Genomic DNA, 13,565 nt, shown 5'->3' with positions numbered 1-13,565 from the left:
AAAAAATATTAGCTGGGTGTGGTGGTGTATGCTTTTAGTTCTAGCTACTTGGGAGGCTGAGGCAGGAGAATCACTCAAGCCCAGGAGCTCAAAACCACAGTGAGCCATGATCGTGCCACTGCACTTCAACCTAGGCAACATGGAGAGACCCTGTGTCTAAAAAATAAAAATGAAAAAAAACCCTAGCAGCTCGGTTACTCAGAAAATATGTCCTCACGGATCATGAAGGTGATAAGATGTGGTAAGTTTTATTCAGATATCTTGCTGGTTTTATTAGATCTGCTTAAATATTTTTGGAGCCTGGAATAAGAGAGCAGTTATTTTTGAAGTTTGAAAATTATGACTGAACTTCACTTATGAGTCATAGATCTTTGAAAGAATTTTTAATTATAAGTATAAATGTGTTTTAAAATGTTAAGAAGGATTTCAAACATATCTTATTGTTTAATGGCAGTTTAGCCCCTATCTTCTAATGTTTATTTTCATTCCATATATTCTATCAATAATTGGTTCTTTCCCATTTTTGATTAGCTTTTATTAGCAAAGAGCAACCTTATAAGCATAATATAGCACATCCACATTTAGTGCTTCTTGTCCCCAAAATGGCAATTCAATTCGCCTCAGCACTCATATGTCCATACTAAGTTGCTAATCTTTTTCAAAGCTGCTCCAGACAGCTTCAAAGCAAATATACTTAGTATATTACTTTGTATTCTTTGAACAGACAGCAACATAGTTTTTGACAGCTTATTTTCAAGAGCTAAGCACGAAGACATTGTAAAACAGTCTAAAGGCATTTAGACTGGTGTTAATGATCTGTTTTGACTCTTTCTTGTCTTGTCTGCAGGGTCTGAAGTTTCTGCATCAGCTGCTGCTGCTAAAGATAAGATGACATTTGATAGTTCGGTTCATCCTATGAAAAGTTTGATTTAATTACAAAAGGGTCTGATTTGCTAGATTAAAAGGTCAAGTATTATAAAATTCATTTCTGGTGCAGAGATTTGAGAAAGCTGCACAGTGCAAAGTTCAAACAGTCAGAGAAGAGCAAGACACTTTAGAAAATGAGGAAAAATTAAAAACTATTGGCTAATTTCATTGGAGAAGGAGAGACTAGAGACATTCTAATATATACAAGGAGTTGAACATACCATTTACAATAATTTATTGTCAGTATTTTTTTTTTCAGCCTTTTGAAAGTTTTGCATCAGGGTGATTCGCCAAAAAAGGGGTGGGGGCAAAATTTAGGGAGTTATGCTAAAATTGTCTCTGTTTGAAAATAGCACGAGACTCTACAGAAGTATTAAGATAAGAGTGCTCCTAGACAGCACAGGCAAGGACTTCACCACCTCTTCCCCTGCTCACCGTTTTACGTCAACCACACAAGCTCTGCTGACTTTTTACTGGGGACTAAATGTCTCCAGACTTAAAAAAGAAAAAAAAATGCAATGAAATCCAGATAGCTGTGTTTGCTCTCAGTCCACTGAAGATGAGAGACACTATAAGCCAACGCTTTAGGGTGACTTCATTTAAGAACATGAAGTGCCTGAGTAATAAGAAGGACTGTGCCCACGGTGCCAGGGTCAACTTGACCAGCTGAATAAAACAGCCTGCAACAGATAAGTGACTACCTTAAGCCAAAGAATAAAGCTTTATAGAGGTACAGCTGGTTAGAAATGAGTTCGGTTAGAAGTGAGTGTTAATAACTGAGTGCATAAAAGAGAGAGGGAAACAGCACAAGTGAGGGAAGCTGATGGACTCACAATTTGGCTTCATCCCATAGATCGAACGTTGATCAAAGGATAAAAGTGGATCTAAAATGACTCAACGATTCCTCGCTAGAGCTGATGAAAAAGTCGCTGCTTCACTGGACAATATGGCATGAGGAATGTGAGGAGCAGCTGGCATTTCAGTTCCATTAAAAACCCCTCCAGCTTACCGTGGGTATTCAACTTGTGCTGGCAACGATACTTCCACACAGGAGTTTTCGCCAGGTGGTGCGACAGCACAGGCAGGTTGCACCAGTGAAACTTGATCTCCCCTCACTAATGCCACCCCTACTTTTAAAAGAATCTAATTAGAAAATGACTGGAAGAAGATAATGTGTAGATGTCATATACCCGGACCTTCCGTAATACATTTGATCCAATGCCTTGTGAAATCCGAACTGAAAAAGTCGTACAAATGGATTTGGACAGAAATGCTGTTGCATGGATTGAAAACCAGCTCAAAGACTGTAAACAAGGATAATGACAAATGCCAGTGCAATCAAGGGCCAGTAGATGAGTTTTCCACCAGAAGACAGTGTCCAGAGATGCTCCATGAGTCAGGATTCGAGTTCATTTTTGGTCAGTAGGTGTATTACCTACAAAGGAATGAAGAGTATATGAACAAAATCACAGCCGACTCTCAATGTGAAGGAGGGTAAAATTAATAAAAGGAAAATTACATTGAGTCAAAAGAATGCTACAAATATAGAAGTGGAAAATCGCCTAAATAGTTACTGATATGAAAATAACTGAGATTCTTCCCAAATTTCAAAGATTTAGAACACACCTGTAGATCAATGTAAGCAATCCAGTTTGCCTGCCATTTTATCACCTTTCAAGTTTTCGATTTATGCTCCAATATTTATTTGAACAAAATAATGATATAACTTATGGCAGTGAATATTCTTAAATTTGAAAATCTCTAAAAAATGATATTTATTCATCCCCAACCTCCTACTTTTGGGACCCAGATTTTTGGATGCAGGTTAATTTGCATGCTGATTTGCCAGCTGAAAATCTCAAAGAGTAAAAACTTGGAAGCATTTGTAGTCAGTCAACTAAAGTAAAATGTGAGGAGAAAAACTATAATGAAAATACAATTTATAATATTTGCACATGGAACTTATAATGACTGATTAACTTTTAATGTGAAGAATAAAAATTTCCTGTCATGATGAAATGAATCAATTAATTACTTATTAATTGTACTCCTATTATGTGGCTAGCACTTTACTAAAAAGTCGGGTTTTTTTTGTTTTTTTTTGTTTGTTTGTTTCGAGAAGGGTTGTACCAAAGCAAAATTAGAAAAATAAAAACAAGGAAAGCACATTTCTTTGTCTCAATATATCATGCTCACAAGTAGATTCTTAGAATTTCAGAGCTAAAAAGGACCTGTCTTCATTGATTCTGACCTTTTTTATTTTGGATGAGAACTGGACTCCTCAGGGAAGTGAGACTCCCTGGCTCGCGATGATGTGGCCTGCCAGAGTCCTTTGGGAATGTCTGTCTAGATGCCTCCCCAAAGCTGTGTATCCACAAGACTCAGTGGAACTTTTCACTTCCCATAGGCTTCCATCAGGCCTGTGATCTCACTTCACGTCTGTCCTTCCAGCCATGCTGGGCCTAGCCCAACAGAGCCACAGACTACTTTGCCCAGGCATTTATTCTGGAACACTGACCAAGCCTGCTGACTGGGCTGGGCTGCAGACTGTAGCGTTCATCAGTGATTTTCTTTGCGCCAGAGTGAGCACCACTCTAAGTCAGTCTTTCAGAACTTTGGAGCTACTTAATCCTACAGAACTTCTCATTCCTGCCGTCATTGGCCTCCACCCAAAATGCACACTCCCATAGTCATCTGGTCTCTTACATCCTCATCCTCACACTACTCCGTTTCCTATCCTATGACTCATCCTTCCATTCCTACTCAATTTCCCTGCCAACCTCCTGGCTTTTGCTCTCATTGCTCCCTCTGCCTGCCCTGACTACATGCTCCACCTGGTGAAAACCCACTGTCCTTTCAAGACTCATCACAATCACCTCTACAAAGGAGAACCATCACCTGCCTCACCCTAGCTGCAGCACCTCGTAGAATTGACAATCCCCTCTATTTTTGCATTCCATATAGGGTGTAAAAATGGAGACGATTGCCAGTTTGTGAGATGTAGCAGCTATGATATAAATGGTTAAAGAATTTCTTTGCATGTCTGCTGCCACTAGAATCTAATCCCTCTAAGGGCCTAGAGAGTTCTCTACCCACAACTGTATCCTCAGTGCCTAGAACAGTATCTTCCAGCACACAGTAGATTCTTACTAAATGTTTGTTAATGAGAGATAAGCATCTCTATTGGACCATTAGCTCCTTGGAGGCAAGAATAATGTCTTCTTTCCCCACTACCCCATAGCTCCTGGCACCCAGTTGGTTATCATATATGGCTGGATAATTACATTAAATTCTTTCTATAGTGACTCTCTGGAAATCTTCTTTCCCTGTAAATAAATTTCTCTGTTCATTCAAGCAGTTCACCCAGCTCTCCCTCTATATAGTCAGCTCTTTAACGTGATTCCTCCTTAAGATGAGACCTCCTATTTTGTCCTCGCCAAACAAGGTTGCTCAATCTCACAACTCCTTTTATCTGCAACCTAAGGTCAGTCTATTAATACTTCTAGATCCCCATTTCAGCTCAATTTCTTTCCTTCATAGACAAGATTATGGAAAGAACAGTCTACATTCCAGTCCTCATCAGCTTTCAGTCCCTATTTCTATTGAAATAACTCTTAATAGGGTCAAATGCAACGGACTATTCTTGGAAATATGTCTGGCTACTTCCAGGCTCAGTTCAAGTGTTTCTCAACTTCTCTGTAATATTAGGCATTGCTGCATGAAGTATCTTCCTCCTCCACTTCCTTACTTTCTTCCCACTTCTCTTTTCTAATTTTTGCAGACTTTTGGAAGTGCCTTGCCTTCTATTTCATTCTTTACCTGGCATTCTGTCCTGACACCTCTAAACCTTATTCTCTGGTTCAACTAACACCTTTACAATGATGAACGTTAAGTTCATTCCTCTTCTAAGGTCTAGTTTTATTTATCCCTCTGTCTCTGGAAAGCTCCACTTGGGTAATCTAAAACACTTCAAAATCAGTCTTTATAAGGTAGAATGCATTATGTATTTCCCCTAACTCTTCTCTTCCTGTTGTAGTATCTTACTTAATCAATAGTATCCCCAATTATCCTCTTTTCTGAGCCACAAACCTGGCAGATATTTCTAGACAACCTTCATTTTTTCCTCTATATCCAATTTCCGCCATTCCACATCTAAGGCCCAATGTCTGCCATTCTGCTTCCAATATTACTTTCACATCCATGCCTTCTTCTTCATCCTTATGACTACTATGTGAAAATTGGCTCTAATCACCTTTTTTCTGTTTAACAAAGATAAAAATGACTTCTGCGTGAGTATTTGCTAAGTGTCCTTCTCCCCTTTGCAAGATTTACTTAAGAACCATCTGCTGTGCCCATAGTCATAATGGTTTAAAAGAATTGAAAATTGGAAATAACTAGAAATAGGGCCAAGAAAGAGAGAAAAAAGGTAGTGGGGAGAAGGAACACATCCAGGAAACAATGAGAAGAGTTTTTTTAAAAAAGTTTACGCTGGAACTGAGGATGGAAAAAAGTTTTCAGTGTAGTGCTAGGGTTTGATAGAAATAGAAATGTGAGTGAAGAACGATGATCTAATACTGTTCCTGAAATTCTAATAAAGGCTTATGTTGCATTTAAATATTTTCAGGGGCAAAAGTTGTGTTTATCTGATTATGGCATCACAAAGAGACCGGTCCACATGAAGACCAAGGTTTACATGATTCACAGTTGAATATTGCAGTAGCCTTCTCTCTAATGTCCTCGATATTCCCTTCATACTTCCACTTGGATATTAGAGTGGAATTTTAAAGATGCAGACCTGATCATGACAATGCCTTGTTTAGAATTTTTAAGCCATTTATCCAAACTGTTACAAAAAGTTCAAGCTCCTGATTTAGGTATAATTGCTGTTTATAATATGACTCTTGCCCAAACATGTCACCAAATCTTCAGACACTCCCCAGAACTAAAACCATTCTGAATAGTTAGCAGTCAGTCCTCTGAAGACATAGCACTTTACGTATGATTTTCTCCTCTATTTTAAATGTTCTCCTTTCCTTCTTCACATCAACCAATTTCTATTTGTATTCAAATCCCATACAAATGACTACTCTTAGAAGCCCAAAGCACTGTCCATTGCCACAAATGACTACTCTTAAAAAGCCTTCTTTGACACCTGAGTCTGAGTCAGATGATTAGCCCCATTCTCACAGTAAACAGGTCCCGTAAACTTCATGACCCTCCTTTCCTTCCTCCTCCTTGAGACAGCCAACTTTACCAGTTTAATTTTTGCCTGCAATAATTTTTTTCAGAGTATTTATAAACATTGGGTGCAATGTGTACATTTTACAAAACTGGATGACATATATTATAAAGCTGATCAGCAAGAATATAGATAGGACAGTAGTCTGAATTCTTTCAAACAAAAAGATGAATAAAGACCTGCCATAACAAATAGTAACAATATACTATCTCTTAAGGTGAACTGAGTGTTAGAGGCATATGAAGATTTATACAGTCCAATAGGTCTATGTAGACTCCATGAATGACAAAGGGAATTAGAGATGCTCTGAGGACAGTATTTAAAAATCAGTGAATAAGGATGAAGTCTTCAGCAAAGGGGTCAGAAAAGCCACACACATACTTGGTAAAAGAAGACTCAGCTTCCTATCTCAAAACAAAAATATAATAAATCTCATATGGATTAAACGCTAGGATGTAAATATAAAACCATAAAAGCACTTGAATAAAATATAGAAAATTATTTTTATATTTGCATAAAGAAACCCCTTCTTGGTGCAACTTGAAGATCAAATGCCTTAAAGAGAAGACTACTTCGAGTAGCTAAAAAAAGTACAATTTTATGCTTTAAAACTATATTTTTTCATGATAGTTGTTTCTTTTAAATATTATAAAACATGACTTTTCTGCTTTGTCTCTGACCATGTCTTCATAAAAATGACAGAACAGCTATTGCTTCAGTCAGTTAGAAGAAATATTTATAGATGATCAATATTGGCCTCTGAATGTAAACTGCAATATCTACCTGACTAACCAAAGAAATTGCTATCTATCTTGTTTATGGAATTTTTCTATCCTGGAAATTTTGTGATTCCTGGTACATATTGTTCTATTGTTTTATCACACACTTCATGTTTATCAGGCTTTTTCATATTTGTGTATCCATGGATATACAAATCAATGATTTTCTTCCTCCCTATGAAATATAATTGTGGGATTTAAGAATTTAGCAGCCGTAATTTTCTATTCACCTTCTCTCCTTAAGACTAAGTAATTATAGTTCCTACTATTTTTTGCAGATGACTCGTTGAATATTTCAAAATGCTATCTAAATTCTTTATCAATCACTGTCTCTTGTTTGATTAGGGAGCAGAAGATGAAGAGTAGCCTGAGACGGAAATCTAAGAATCAGAAGTTGGAAATTTTTACCCGTGTTTAAGGCTTGACAGTCAAGACCAAGAGGCAGAACTGGGGCATGCAGCAGCTGAGGACAAAGTAGCTCCCAGAGCTGTAGAATGCATTGAGGCCAAATCAGTGGACACGTGCAACAAGCCACAATCTAAAGTGAGAAGATCGATAGAGAAAAGAAGGTAAGGCAAGGTCATGATGGAAAACTTAAACACTTCTGTTAAAAGTAAGCATCTCAAGGGAAACTCATGTGCCTCAGGCACTTAGTGAGAGGACTTGGAAGAAAATTGAGGGATTATAGGAAGCCATGAGTGTGGCCAGCCTGAGAGACTCATGTGAGCCAGTAGTTCGTTCTGTCTTTTCCTAATCAATTCCAGCTATCTTTCCAGACTCAGAAACTCAGAAATGTCTCCAAGTTCTCCTTCCCTCTTAAATGAAAGAAGCGAACATGGAGATTAACTTCTGTGAGATGAAACATAAGGAACTGCACCAATGTTTTATTTTTCTAGGACAGGAGTCAGCAATATTTTTTCTGTAATGGGCCAGGTAGTACACATTTTTGTTTTGTAGGCCATCCAATCTCTGCACAGCTATTCAACTCTGCTTCTGTAGCACAAAAGCAGCCACAGACAACACATAAAAGAATAGACACAGATGTGTTCCAATAAAACTTTATTTACAGAAAAAGGTAATGAATTTCCTAACTCCTGTTCTAGAATTTGGTTGTATTAGATGTGTTTACTTACAATTGTTAGATCTCAAGCTAGGTTTGGGAAATATTTTTATTTAGATACATAAATCTTCGTTATAACAATATTTCAGGAAGGAATTGAGCTATGATGTTTTAATCGTGTTTTAGCTAATATTAAGTGCAAAGGAATTTGATTTTGATTTTCACAATTTACTTTCTCATTTAAAATCAGAGACCTAATGTGACTTTCCACTTCAAATCTGTGATTTGATATTAATGCTAATATGAACAGCAAAGGAAGGGTGAGTTGGAAAGCATTTTTTTTCCTTTGAGACAAAGATGAGTGAAATATATACTCTTTAAAGTGATGTTGGAAAGTGCCTTTTGCTGGTTCTCTGTTTCATCTTGCACTGTGGCCAAAATAAGCAGCACTGACTCTTTTCTTTTTTTCATGGTTTCCAGTAAGAAATCCCTCTCTAATTCCATCACCAGCTCAGGATGCTTAGTGAACCTGTAGAGACATACTGTCCATGAAGGAGTTCAAGAGGCCAAGTGATCAATTATTTGCCAAAGGAGCCGAATTTTGCTTACTTGCCTGTAGTCTTTTAAAGAAAACAAGAAAAATTAGCAAGGAAAGAACAGCGAAGAAATTGAAGAGGTCTCTGAGTGTATCAAGCATCTACAAAACAATTTTGTCAGTCAAGATGTCGCAAATGGTGATGAATAAATCATGTCCCTATTTGTTAATATACTCCATCAGGTTATTTTGAGAGAAAACAAGGATTCTGCTGCCAGAATGTTTTCCATTACTATAACTTTTTCAGCATTTCTACTTACTTATCATTAATACTTTGTTACTTCTTTTCACATTTTGAGAGCTAAAAGGGCACATCCATTCAAGTCAGTTCACAATTCAGCTCAATGAATATTTATTGAGTACCTATTATGTGCCTGGCAATGGTCTAGGTGGTTGAGATACAACAGTAAACAAAACAAAGATTCGTCTTATCATGGCACCTATCGTCTTGTGGAAGGAGACAGTTAATAAGCCATAAATGCAATAAATAATAAGCATATTATTTAATATGTTAGAAGTTAATAAATAGTGGTGAATTCTGAAGGCTGGAGCAGGGGATGAGGAGTTACTATATTTGTTAGGGGTCAAGGTAAGTCCCTGTAAATAGAAATTGTAAATAAAGGCTAGAAAGAGGAGTAATAAGTTAGCCAACAACATACTTGGGGAAACAAGATTCCAGGAGTGGAAATATCTAAAGCAAGTGCCCAAAAGTGACAGTGTCCTTGGAAAGTGGGAGACTAGCAGTAAGCACAGCCTGGCTGTAATGAAGTGAGCTCTTGTGGTGTAGGTAAGGAGTTCATGGAGTATAGGATTACAAAATTGGGGCTAGAAGACACTTTGAGGCCATCTAATGTCTTTTATTCTTAATGCAATGAGAAGCTGCAGCAGAGTTTTGAACAGAAGAGAAACATAACTTGACCTTTGTTTTAACAGCATCATTCTGGCTTCTATGTTGAGAACAGACTGAAGGAAAGTGTCTTAGTTCATTTGGTGCTGCTATAACAAAATACCTGAGACTGGGTAATTTATGAAGAACAGAAATGTACTTCTTACAGTTCTGGAGGCTGGTAAGTCCAAAATCAAGACAGGTTTGTTTCTCTGCTGAGGGCTGCATTCTCCAGAGGGGAGAAATGCTGTGTCCTCACATGGCAGAAGATGGAAGGGAGAGAACCCACTCTCAAAGCCCTTTTTAAAAGGACCCTAATTCATTCATGAGAGAGGAGCCCTTATGATCTAATCACTCCCAGAAGCACAACCTTCTAATACTAGCACCTTGTTGACTGGGTTTTAACATGAATTTTTGAAGGAACATCATATTCAGGTCATAACAAAAAGTAAGAGCAGAAGGAAGAAGAACAATACAGAAGCTATTGGTATAATTCTGTTGACTGGTGGTGGATTTTCTGGGTGATGAGAAATCATCAGATTCTGAATAGGAACCAAAGGATCACTCTGTTGCTGATTGAAGCATTTGAGGACCTCGCCAACAATTAGAATTGCCTTTTTAAACTTCATCCCTTACTCAAGCACACCTATAGCTCATAAATATATACTATTCTTCTTTCTAATATTTCTAAAGATTTAGAGGCAGACTGGAAAAAAGTATATTCTAATTCACATTGAGAAGAGAAAAAAGACAGGGGTTGTTAAGAATATTGAAAAGATGATAGACAAGACTAGAAAAATGTGTTGATCAAGTCAGGCTGAATACATGTAATCCACACATCAAAGCTAGACTATGGTAATAGGATGAGACTAGGGACAAGCTACGAGCACAGAAACTAGAGTAAAGAGAATTCTAGTATGTAGCCTTACCTAAAAATGTATAAAAATTATATATAAAATATTACTATTAAAAGGTCATTATATTTCATACTTTTGGGAATGTATTAGGTATCCAACAGTGTCTAACATATTACCCCCAAAACTCACCAGCTTTAAAAAAGAAACACTTATAATTGCATAGCTTCTGTGAACTAGAAATCTAGACACAGATTAGCTGGGTACCTCTGGGTTGATGTCTCTCAAAAGGTTTCAGTAAAGATGTCGGCCTGGGGTATAATCTTCTCAAATCAGGGAGGATCCACTTCCAAGCTCACTTATGTTGCTTTGGCAGCCCTCAAATGCTCAAGGTTATCTCCAGATTTTACTGCCATGTTATATGGTTCCTCCATAGGGCTATTCACAACTTGATAGCTTGTTTCTCCTAAGAAAGAGAAGACAGAAGGAAAAAGAGAAAGACAGAGAGAGACAAAGACAGGAAAAAAGGCATCCAAGATGGAAGACACAATCTTCTTATAACTTAATTAGGGAAGTGACATACCATCGTTTCTGATATATTCTATTCATTGTAAGCCCCATAATCAAGAGAAGGAAGGGGATTGATTATACAAGGACATGAATCTTAGAAGGTTATCACTGGGGCCATCTTTGAGATTCCCTGCCATGGTACACTCAATAGCACAAGAATTAAGATAATGGGCCCCTAAATAGTAGCTACATGAGACGTATGAAACTCTCAGAAAATTAGTGTTCTCTGACAACTAAATGAACTTAAAATTTTTACTCTACCTGTATTGTTGGCTACTCAATACCTAGTAATTTTTCTTAGTGCACACATTCATTCATTCTGAAGTTTGATTACAATAAAGTTCCATATTTTCTAGAAAACAAAAAATTGAGGTAACTATGACTATACCGCAGGAAAGATTTTACACAATGCACCCCAAATAACATTCCACATTTATTTTCTAAATATCCTAATGGAATATATTATGATGTTTTGCATCATTTATAATGATACATTGTTTTAGTTTTTAAAGAAAATTATAAATCAATTAAAAGAGTTGTAGAAAATTTAGTAAGAAGAAAGCAAATTTTTTCTCCAAAAAAATTTTATGATTTTTTTGTGATAGAGTGGAAACAAGGGAATGTTTAATCCATTGCTCGACATCTACATGCAATTCTTTAATATCTACAAATTTGCTTGATATCTACATGAAATGTGGGTCTTGTATAGAAATACACAGCTACAACCATTCTGGAAATACTTTTTTTCACCTTTTAAAAAATTTTAATTGTGTTAACACATATATTATGTAAAATTCACCATTTTTAACAATTTGTTAGTGTACAGTTCAGCAGTGTTAAGTACATTCACGTTGTCATGCAACTAATCACCAGAACTTGTTTCATTTGCAAAATTGAAACTCTACATCCATTAAACAACTCCTCATTCCTCACTCCTCCCAGCCCCTGGCCACCACCATTCTACTTTCCGTCTCTATAAATTTGAGTACTCTGAGTAACTCACGTAAGTGGAATCATACAGTATTTGTTTTTTTGTGACTGGCATATTTTACTTAGCATAGTATCCTCAAAGTTCATCCATGTTGTAGCACATGTCGGAGCTGAATACTATCCCATTGTACCACACTTTGTTTTTTATTGATCCATCAACAGAAACTTGGTTGTTTCTACCTTTTGGTTCTTGTGAATATTGCCACTATGAACGTGGATGTACAAATACTTGTACAAGTTCCTGCTTTCATTTCCTTTGGGTATATATGCCAAAGTGGAATTTCTGGATTATATCATAGTTTTATTTTATTTTATTTTATTTTATTTTATTTTATTTTAATTTTTGAGATGGAGTCTTGCTCTGTCACCCAAGCTAGAGTGCAGTGGCATGATCACTGCAACCTCCGTCTCCCAGGTTCAAGCTATTCTCCTGTCTCAGCCTCCCGAGTAGCTAGAACTACAGGTGCCCAGCACCATGCCTGGCTAACTTTTCTATTTTTAGTAGAGATGGAGTTTCACCATGTCTGCTGGGCTGGCCTTGAACTCCCAGACCTCAAGTGATCCACCTGCCTTGGCATCCCAAAATGCTGGGATTACAGGCGTGAGCCACCCTGCCTGGCCTATAGTTCTATTTTTAATTTTTTGAACAACCACCATGCTCTTTTCCATAGTAGTTGCACCATTTTACATTTCCACCAACAGTGTGTAAGTGTTCCAATTTCTCCACATCCTCACCAATATTTGTTATTTTTTTTAAGTAGCCATCCTGATGGGTATGAGGTGTTATGTCACCACAGTTTTGTTTGCCTTTGTCTAATGACATTGAACATATTTTCATATGCTTCTTAGCCATTTGTATATCTTCTTCGAAGCAATACCTATTCAAGTCCTTTGCCCATTTGTTTTTCATGTTGCTACTGTCTTTATTTTTATTTTTTATTTTTATAGATTTAGGGGTGATGTGGTTTGGCTCTGTGTCCCCACCCAAATCTCATGTTGAATTGTAATCCCCAATGTTGGAGGAGGGACTTGGTGGGAGGTGATTGGATCTTGGGGGTGGATTTACCCCTTGCTCTTCTTGTGATAGTGAGTGAGTTCTCATAAGATCCAGTCGTTTGAAAATGTGTATCACTTCTCCCTTTGCTCTCTCTCTTCCCATTCTCCAGTCCTATAGAATGTGCAGGTTTCCACTTCACTTTCTTCCATAATTGTAAGTTTCCTGAGGCCTCCCCAGCCATGCTTCCTGTACAGCCCACAGAACCATGAGCCAATTAAACTTCTTTTTTTTTAATATAACTTACCCAATCTCAGGTAGTTCTTTATAGCAATGTGAAAATGAACTAAAACAAGGGGGTACAAGTGCAGCTTTGTTCCATGGATATTTTGCATAATGGCAAAGTCTGCTTTGCCCACTTCTAAATTAGGTTATTTGGTTTTTGTTGTTGCTGTTCTTGTTTAACTGCAGGAGTTCTTTATATGATCCTTTCATCTTCTGAGTGCTCCTTGCTATTCTTTTTACCTTTTAATGTTTCAAACACACTACACTTGACTTAGGTTTTCAAATATCTCATCTGATTTCTATTACCCTATCTTTCTCTCTCCCTCAGGTCTTTGCATAGCCTCTTCCTTTTGTTTTGAATTTTACACACACGTGCACACACACAC

The 13,565-nt window shown here is 37.2% G+C and overlaps 1 long non-coding RNA gene across 2 annotated transcripts in view; it reads right to left on the bottom strand.

The window, feature by feature from the left end:
• Window positions 1-812: 812 nt before the first annotated feature.
• Window positions 813-13,565, bottom strand: part of LOC116481961 (uncharacterized) — a 24,918-nt gene continuing 12,165 nt past the window's right edge. The window contains exons 4-5 of one of the 2 annotated variants that reach the window (XR_009209737.1): window positions 10,608-10,806; window positions 813-2,362 (exon numbers count right to left, since the gene is read on the bottom strand). This is a non-coding gene — a long non-coding RNA (uncharacterized LOC116481961). Of the gene's footprint in view, window positions 2,363-10,607; window positions 10,807-11,170; window positions 11,263-13,565 lie in introns of those variants that run through there. The other variant, XR_009209738.1, reaches the window with a different exon arrangement.

The sequence above is a fragment of the Hylobates moloch genome, unplaced genomic scaffold, assembly GCF_009828535.3.
Source record: "Hylobates moloch isolate HMO894 unplaced genomic scaffold, HMol_V3 SCAFFOLD_14, whole genome shotgun sequence".
NCBI classification, from domain to species: domain Eukaryota; kingdom Metazoa; phylum Chordata; class Mammalia; order Primates; family Hylobatidae; genus Hylobates; species Hylobates moloch.
The sequence above is the reverse complement of the archived record's forward strand: the minus strand, read 5'-3'. Positions and strand labels throughout refer to the sequence as shown.